Genomic DNA, 9958 nt, shown 5'->3' on the forward strand with positions numbered 1-9958 from the left:
TAGCCTACAAAAATTTCATTTTTAAAGTGCACTCTTGGATGTTTAGCCTGCCTAATTATTTTATTTTTAGGCCTAATTCATATTTTTATTTAATGTTAAGGACGACAGTAATTACAGGCTCACTTGATTTTTGAAATAGGCTACATGCAGTTCAATAGGCTACATTTCTGATGGGCTAATTGTGGCCGCATAGCTATGGTTATAGTTTCTTAGCCACACTTTTATCCGGTTTTTGTTTGTTTAAAACTTGGATGCTTAGCCTGTATTCTTTAGGCAATTAATCCCACTGATCCCTTTATTTTTAGGCTTATGTGTATCGACGTTACCAAGCTTGTTCGTTGTTGCACTTGTCTATGTCTTTAAAAATAAATGTTCTATGAGTGAAAATATTGCCGTTGCTCTTAGATCTTTAGGATATAAGTGTCATTAGATCAAATGTAAAATTTATCTAAGTGTCGCATAGATTAGCCAGTTCACAAGCACCTCCAGCCCAGTCTCATCAGCAAGTAGCGTGACACATTGGAATAGTGTCTATCTGGCACCATGGACTCAAGGATACATATGAATAGCAACATATGAATTCAGGCGGACTGTAGCATAGTGGTTAAGGTACATGACTGGGACCCGCAAGGTCAGCGGTTCGATTCCCGGTTGAGCCACAATAAGATCTGCACAGCCATTGGGCCCTTGAGCAAGGCCCTTAACCCTGCATTGCTCCAGGGGAGGATTGTCTGCTGCTTAGTCTAATCAACTGTATGTTGATCTGGATAAGAGCGTCTGCCAAATGCCAATAATGTAATGTAATCTAATGCAACAAGATGAAACCAAAAACACGGTATTCCAGTACAGCAGTGAAAAGATGTTGAAGAGCGAAATAAGGAATTCTTCTGTAATCATATTGCCTGACTACTGTCAATATCTGTTACTAAATATGAGGAAATATACAATCTTACTATTGCTTTTATGTGTAGAGATATCCCTTTTGAGATGTATTGTGATCAATTTGAGAAACAAACATCCAAAGAGGAAGTGGAAGGTTGGCATATAAATGCAGATCATTTACCATGAAGTCTAGAACATGAACATGGTGAAGATACACATATTCCTGCTTGTAACATTTCAGTTATTTACAGAGCATTCTCTAAGTATTTTGACTGCGATACATATTTAGTTTTTGCTCTGTACTCCAGCAAACAGTTGAAATAAAACAATCACAATATGGATGAAATGTGGACTTTAAGCTTTAATTTGAGGGTTCACATCCATATTGGGTGAACAGTGTAGGAATTCTAAAAAAATTTTGTATATAGTCCTTGTTTCTTGGGCACGTTTCATACATTTGCTGTTGTCTCTTAAAATGAGGACCAAAGACGTGGCAGAGGCAGTTAGTTAAGCATAAGCAATTGTTTGTTATTGTTAAGAAGCAAGAAGCACTGGTGAGCTCAGCAATGGCAAATGACTGGTAGACCACGGAAGACCAGTGTAGTGCGCACTGATGTGTCACAGACGGCCATCAAGAGAAGACTACACCAGCATAACCTCAAGAGTTCACCACAAGATGCAAAGCCCTGGCTGCCCAAATTACAGTTTGCAAAAACATACATTAAAAACCAATAGAGTTCTGGAACAGTGTTATGGACAGATGAGACCAAGATCAACCTGTACCATCATCATGAACCACCTCATCTGCCAAACATGGTGGTAGTGTTATGGCTGGGACATGTATGGCTGCCACAGGAACTGGCTCACTTATGTGATTATGTTCATTAATGTCACTGCTGACGGCAGCAGCAGGATGAATGCCAAAGTATCACCAGCACCAGCATTATATTTTTTTGTGTCAATCATAGAACAATGGGTTGTAGATTTATTCATTTTTTTAATTATTTTTTTTAGACAGTCATTTATTTTAAGTTTGTGTTAAATAACACAAATTAAATTTGTCAAATTACTTATGGTCCCTGTCAGATGTCTAGTCTTTAGATTCTGGCATTAGAGAGAGAAACTGTCATTGTTTAGCACGAAACGTATTCAAGACCCACAAAATGTTCTTGCTTATAAGAATACAGTCTCTTTCCCCTCCACTAACATCATAGGCATGCTGATGCCCTAATCTTGGCATCTATAAATGACCTCCTGAAGACACCATTATCCTCTTGGGCCAGTTCTTGCCATAAAGGATGGGGAATGGGGAAGAAATGTGATCCAATTGACATTGACTGTCGAATGATTATTGGTGCCAGACAGGGTGGCTTGAGTATCTCAGAAACTGCTGATCTCTTAGTACTATTGTCTGCAAACTCTAGAGACTGTTGGGCATGTAAATCCTAAAAACATCCAGTGAGCGGCAGTTCTGCAGGCAAAAACTGCTTGTTAATGAGAGAGGTCAGAGGAGAAGGGCCAGACTGGTCAGAGCTGACAGGAAGGTGACAGTAACGTAAATAACCACACATTACAACAGTGGTGTGCAGAAGAGCATCTCCGAACACACAATGCATCAAATCTCTAAGTAGATAGGCTACAGCAGCAGAAGACCAATAAGTTAAAAAAAATCTCATAAATACCCGATAAAGTTCTCAGTGAGTGTATATTTTATATGTAGGCTAAGTGAGGGGTCCGAGCACACTTGTATTCAGTATTCAAAGTGCTGAACATCTTAACAAAGGCACTGATTGTTGGAACCGAACTTGATTACATCACCTTCTGTTGGACTCGATGCCCTGACCATGGTACAGTATTTCCTATGTGTAGGATAAGATGTTGGCATGACTTGGATATGACAAGTCTTGGAGTTTCAATGTCTGAAAGGTATAGGAGACTGTCTTTAACAATGTAGCTTTCAGTAACAACAGGATTATATTCAGATACTTGTACACCACCGGATCACAGGATCAGATCCCTGCAACTGAAGTTCTACGGATCTGCCACTGTGCATCTATAAGAAGTGTCTCAGCCACTTCACCATCAGAAACTTCACAAGGACCCATACATTGTTCTCTGTATGGGTCCTGTGTTTCCTTGGCTTCCCACCCCTGATACACAGGTCATCAGCAAGGTTAGGTAAAGGTTCAAGGCGTTTTTTTCCTGGGACCTGGTCGCCACTGCACATGAGGCTGGTACTGAGTAGACCAAATCAGCCAAGATAGGAAGGTCATCCCCGAGAACTACATCATAGCCAAGGCTCTCGTAGATAGGCCTGGCCTGCCACCTCTACTGTGACATCAGCCGTAGGGTAACTGGTGACCCGGCCATGAACACAGGTGATGGAGAAGGGCATGGCAGCATCATCCAGACTAACATCTACATTACATGCCTTTACTAAATTGTGTGTACTGCCTGTGTCAATGAGCCCTTTAAAAGGTTGTCCATTAACAGTCACCACATGTCTTTTATCAGAGTCATTCTGCTGCTGCTCGGCCATGCTGTGCTGCTTGCTAGCTGTTGCTGTATTGCTCAAATTGCCCAGCCCTGGACATCATGCAAGCTGCCCTGTTGCCTGGCTCTTTCTGCTGCATTGCTTGTTTTGGTATGCTGTCGGGCCTATGCTCTTGCTGCTTTTGCTAGCTGCATTTGTTTGAATTATCTTGACTGATGAATAATGCCCTCAGATTCTTTTTTTGCATTCACAGCACCACCCCAGCATCCACTTGTGAGCTTTGCTTCTCAAGCTCCCTATGGGGGGATGCCAAAGTTTGCATTTACATTAAACCTCAATAAATATTGCTTTATTTATTGTGAGTTGTCTGACTGAACTATGAACAACATATATAGCTAAGTGGTTGCAGTTTGCTTCGAATTTACATACTTGAATTCCCCTTGGAAGCAAAAACTATCCTGCCTTCAATCAAAACAATATAAAACATTCTTAAACAGCATTAGCAAGTTTTTTCTGAAAGAAATGTACATATTGACATTAGAATTTTTTCTAATCTCCCTTTCTTTTCTTTTTTGGCTCCCCGATTTTGCTATACATGGTACTGGGGAGGTGATCACTGTTTTGTTCCAGGATAGGTTCGAAAATAGTTTTTTTTCATGAAGCTGGAGCAAGTATATAACTTGGTGTGGGTTTTGACCTTTCAAAAGCTTTGTGCAGTGCCTAACACTTCCTACTGCATGAACCCTACTCCTAAAGTTACTCCTGATGTCACCACTACCACTTTCAGTTATATTATCACCATGCTTCTGAACAGGCCAACCCAATGAGGATAGTCCCCCCACTGAGTCATGGGTCCTTCCAAGGTTTCTATCATATATTCTACAGTAAGAGAGTTTTTTGTTGCCTCTGTGCTATGAGCTTATTCACTGGGGGTATAGGTCGGAATTTAATCATAGATTGAGATGGGTTCAGTAGGTTATGGCGAATAGGCTAACCGCCACCCCATTACCAAATACAAAACACATTACCTCATTTTTCTGCTCTAGTGAAACAGGGAGTGACAGAATGACACAATCTCAGTCTAAATGAATGGGTGGGGTGTTTCTCAATACCAGGAATGCAAGAACAGTCTTGAGAAGAAGGTTCTTGCCATGTGTTCTTGACGGAAATGGTCTTGCAAGAACACAAGGGCAGACAACATATGCATTTGAGATGCAGTGTGTGCTAGTGACTTCTGACAGTCTCTACTCTCCACCTTGTGCATTTAATTTCTTAAAGCGGCTTTACTATGGCTTTGAGTATAATTGTGTTCCAATTGTAGACAAACTGTAGCCAACTTAATAGTATGCAACAGATTGCACTATTCCTAAATATCAAACAAACTCCAGGAATATCTTCTTTAACTGTACGGGAATCACTGAAGGGTGTATCTACGGGCCAGGTTATTTCATATTGTGCAAATAAGAAAAAAAAAAGCACTGCCAGACTTGGAGAACTGACTGGAGCTAGATAGATTAAATAGCACTCTACCCTCAGCGGACACCATGAAAAAGCGTATGTCATTGCAGACAGAATTTGATCTCCTGTCAACAAAACAGTCTGAATAGCTCATTTCCAAGTCTCTACATGGGTATTATGAACATGGGGAGAAGGCGGGATACTTGCCCCTCAATTACAGCAAAGAACAGCCAATCAGACCATTTCTGTGATCAATGATAAGCAAGGCCTAAAAAAGCCAAAAAATTAACTCATGCTTTAAAACTTTTTATCAGTCATTCTATATCTCTGAATCGCCTATCACAAGGTGGACGAATTAATACAGTAAAGATGAACGCACTGCCTAAGTTTCTGTACATTTTCCCCTGTCTATTAGCAAAATCTATGAGCTACTCAATGCACACAATCTGATGCCCCTAGATCTACTTAAATAAATGGGAGATTGAACTGGATGAACTAATACACTTCTGGACATGTCCAAAACTTAATATATTTTGGCAAACCATTTGAAACCTTTTCCATGATATTTAGAAAAATGATAAAACCATCTCCAATTATTGCACGGTTCGGGGTGCCCCCAGAAAACGCCCCTCTTGGAAGACGGGAGATCAGTATGATGGCCTTTCTGCTCTTTATTGGCCAGAAGACTGATACTGTTTAAATGGAAATATCCTATACCTCCAACAAATGGCCACTGGATTAAGGAGGTCACGTACAATCTTGGGTTAGAAAAGATTAGATATACAGTGTGGTGCCTCGGGGTGAATCCTGAGGTGCAGCGAGTGGGCACAGCTAGGAACCAACACAGGAGATAGCAGATGTCAGAAAAAATACTTCTTTTTATTTTTTCTGTGTTTTTTTTTCCGGGGTATCGGTGATAGCGCCCCCCCTCAGGGCAAGGGTAGGGGAAAACTGGAGAAATCAAAGGGGCCGTTTAGGCAAAAAATAAACGAAGATTCTTCCCAGACCGGGGTATTTTCCAGGGCTTCCTCCCTCCTCCCCTCTTCGGCCGCGTCAGGGCTGGCGGGAAACACAAGGACAGGGGGTGAATAGGAAGGGAATTTATCTGGCTCACGTGACCGGCGTCCGTTTCCAGGTCTTCGGTGTTGCCGTCCGTGAAGGTGGGGTCTTCCTCAGGTTCAGTATGGCTGGGCGTTGCAGGTCCTTCCTCTCCCTGCCTTCCACACTCTCACACGCTCAGGAATGGCACCAACTGAGCCTGGCTGCAGCCTCGACCGCGCCTTAAATCCCATTCCCTGCTCATTAGGAAAAGAGGCTGCAGCTGAGTCAGTGATTTTCCACTCTGCTCACTCACGTGCGCTGGCCGGGGTCCTGGACCGCAGGTAGAGGGATCTCTCTCCAAGGTGCTGATCTCCCCATCACCTCTCTAGGCAGATATACCCCTTCGCACACCTCTCCCAATGCGTGACGTCTGCGCGGTTGACCTGCACGGGCCCCTCCAGGGTTCTCCACCCACGTGGCACAACATTCAGGAGCAGGGGTGCCACAACAGTCAGAGGGAATACTAAGAAATTTCATGATATCTGGCTTTCTTAACCTACGTTGAAGGTATGGAGGCTGACAGCATATTGTAATGCAACTTTTTTTTGCTTTTTTTCTCTTCTTTGTCACATCATTAAATGTGTATTACTTACCTTCATTATATGACTACCTGGCTATGCATAGTACAATGTTCAGCGTGTATGTCAAGTTTTTCTCAAAACAAAAAGACAGCAACACAGACAAAGTAACAGCGGTTGAGGTGACCAGTGTCTACCATAACTTGCAGCATGCTTAGCCTGTCATATACAGTGGGAGCAATAATTATTTGATCCCTTGCTGATTTTGTAGGTTTGCCCACTTACAAAGAATGGAACTGTGTAGAATTCTAATCATAGGTACATTTTAACATTGAGAGACAGAATATCACAAAATAATCCACAATAACAACATCATATACATTTTAGAAATTTATTCTCGTATTTTTGCATGTCTGCGCGGTTGACCTGCACGGGCCCCTCCAGGGTTCTCCACCCACGTGGCACAACATTCAGGAGCAGGGGTGCCACAACAGTCAGAGGGAATACTAAGAAATTTCATGATATCTGGCTTTCTTAACCTACGTTGAAGGTATGGAGGCTGACAGCATATTGTAATGCAACTTTTTTTTGCTTTTTTTCTCTTCTTTGTCACATCATTAAATGTGTATTACTTACCTTCATTATATGACTACCTGGCTATGCATAGTACAATGTTCAGCGTGTATGTCAAGTTTTTCTCAAAACAAAAAGACAGCAACACAGACAAAGTAACAGCGGCTGAGGTGACCAGTGTCTACCATAACTTGCAGCATGCTTAGCCTGTCATATACAGTGGGAGCAATAATTATTTGATCCCTTGCTGATTTTGTAGGTTTGCCCACTTACAAAGAATGGAACTGTGTAGAATTCTAATCATAGGTACATTTTAACATTGAGAGACAGAATATCACAAAATAATCCACAATAACAACATCATATACATTTTATAAATGTATTCTCGTATTTTTGCATGAAATAAGTATTTGATCCCCTACCAATCAGCAATAATTCTGGCTCCCACAGACCAGTTAGTTTTCCATTAAGAAGCACTCCAAATCTCAACTTATTACCCAAAACACCTGTGTCAACTCGTTACATCATTATGTAGCTGTATAAAAGACACCTGTCCACACAATCAATCAGATTCCAACGTTTCCACCATGGCCAAGACAAAGGAGCTGTTTAAGGACATCAGGGACAAAAGGCTAAGGCCCAAGGCTGGGATGGGCTACAAGAAAATAAGCAAGCAGCTTGGTGAGAAGTTAACAACTGTTGGAGCAATTATTAGAAAATGGAAGAAACACAAAGTCACCGCCAATCTCCCTCGGTCTGGGGCTCCACGCAAGATCTCGCCTCGTGGGATATCAATGATCATGAGAAAGGTCAGGGATCAGCCCAGTACTACACAGGAGGAGCTTGTTAATGACCTGAAGGCAGTTGGGACCAGTCACAAAGAGAACCATCAGTAACACACGACACCGTGAAGGATTAAAATCCTGCTGCACACGCAAGGTTCCTCTGCTGAAGAAGGCACATGCACAGGCCTGTCTGAAGTTTGCCAAAGAACACCTGGATGATCCAGAGGAGGCTTGGGAGAAGGTGATGTGGTCAGATGAGACCAAAATAGAGCTATTTGGCATCAACTCGACTCGCCGTGTTTGGAGGAAGAGAAATGCTGAGTACAACCCCAAGAACACCATCCCCACTGTGAAGCATGGAGGTGGAAACCTTATGTTTGGGGGTGTTTCTCAGCTAAGGGGACAGGACGACGATCGAGGGGAGGACGAATGGGGCCATGTACCAGGACATTTTGGGTGACAACCTCCTTCCCTCAGTGAGAGCACTGAAAATGGGTCGTGGATGGGTCTTCCAACATGACAATGACCCTAAACATACGGCCAAGGCAACAAAGGAGTGGCTCAAAAAGAAGCATATTAAGGTCCTGGAGTGGCTTAGCCAGTCTCCAGACCTGAATCCCATCGAAAATCTGTGGAGGGAGCTGAAGCTTCGAGTTGCCAAGCGACAGCCTCGGAACCTTAAGGATTTGGAGAGGATCTGCAAAGAGGAATGGACCAAAATCCCTCCCAAGATCTGTGCAAACCTGGTGGAAAAACTACAACAAATGTCTGACCTCTGTGCTTGCCAACAAAGGTTTCTCCACCAAGTATTAAGTCCTATTGTTCTATGGATCAAATACTTATTTCATGGGAAAATATGATATTAAATTTATAAAATGTATGTGATGTTGTTATTGTGGATTATTTTGTGATATTCTGTCTCTCAATGTTAAAATGTACCTATGATTAAAATTCTACACAGTTCCATTCTTTGTAAGTGGGCAAACCTACAAAATCAGCAAGGGATCAAATAATTATTGCTCCCACTGTAGATGTGGATCTAAACTTTACTCCATCATGTTCCCCAATTCAGTGGTAGCTAAGAATCTAACTATCAGCAGCTATCGTTACCGATGTAGGCTACTTGCACCTCCAAGTATGTCCATGGAGACATACTTCAAACACTTAAATTCACCAATGGTTGCAGTCAAACCAGATTATCTTCCATTTTTCTCAAATGCGTCAAACTATGGCAGTGTGAAGTAGTGACGATTTACGGCAGATTATTTTACAATCACTTCGACCCTAATTTCACAAGTTTGTACTCAATTTTAAAAACCTTAGACACAACACTCAAAATGGTAAGCACTTGTAACACATCCTGTTCACTTGTTCAAAACATGCATTGTGCATTCATATCTTTGAAGAAATTTTGCACATTTGTTTAGATCGCCCACACAAATGATACTGTTTAGTTGTTTTTACAATACTTTACTATAGCAGGAAAAAATACTTGATACATGGTTCAATATGGTCCTTTTTGTGGTTCTAAATAAAGGGAATAGTGGTAGTAGAAGACAGTGGAATCATTGAACAAAATCAGAATACTGTAATTTTTTGATACTTTCTATAACTTTTTTATAACTTTTCAAAGTTAGCACAAGAGCACTGTATGTGCACCATTGTATGTTCATTGCTTTTACAAAAAATGAGGCTGGACCACCAAAAACTACATTTCTATTTGCAAATCACTGACAGAAAATAGTGAAAAAATGATAATGAAAATGATAATGAAAATAATCAAAAACAAAAAACACTGATAACCAGTGGCATTACAGCGGCAGTGGCATTATCTACTTCTGTTTTTTTTAGATCATTGTTCTATGATTCACACAAAACATTCTAGTGCTGGTGCTTTTCCTTAGAGACATGTTTGCAATGGTTTGGTAGTTTCGATCCATTTTGTGAATTAAATGAACTGTTGTGCCAAGTTGCATGTTGGTGCAGAGTTGTATGAAGAGTTTTGAAAAAGTGAATTGTTAGTAATTGTAAAAAACTGTAATCATAGCAACAAAATTATAGGTACAAAAAGGGGAAAAAATCCTCAACTGCAGTGAAAGACACTGTCCTCTACGAGGACAACCCCCCCAACCTCTAAGATGAGAAAC

The sequence above is a fragment of the Conger conger genome, chromosome 11 (genome assembly GCF_963514075.1).
Source record: "Conger conger chromosome 11, fConCon1.1, whole genome shotgun sequence".
Classification (NCBI taxonomy): Eukaryota; Metazoa; Chordata; class Actinopteri; order Anguilliformes; family Congridae; genus Conger; species Conger conger.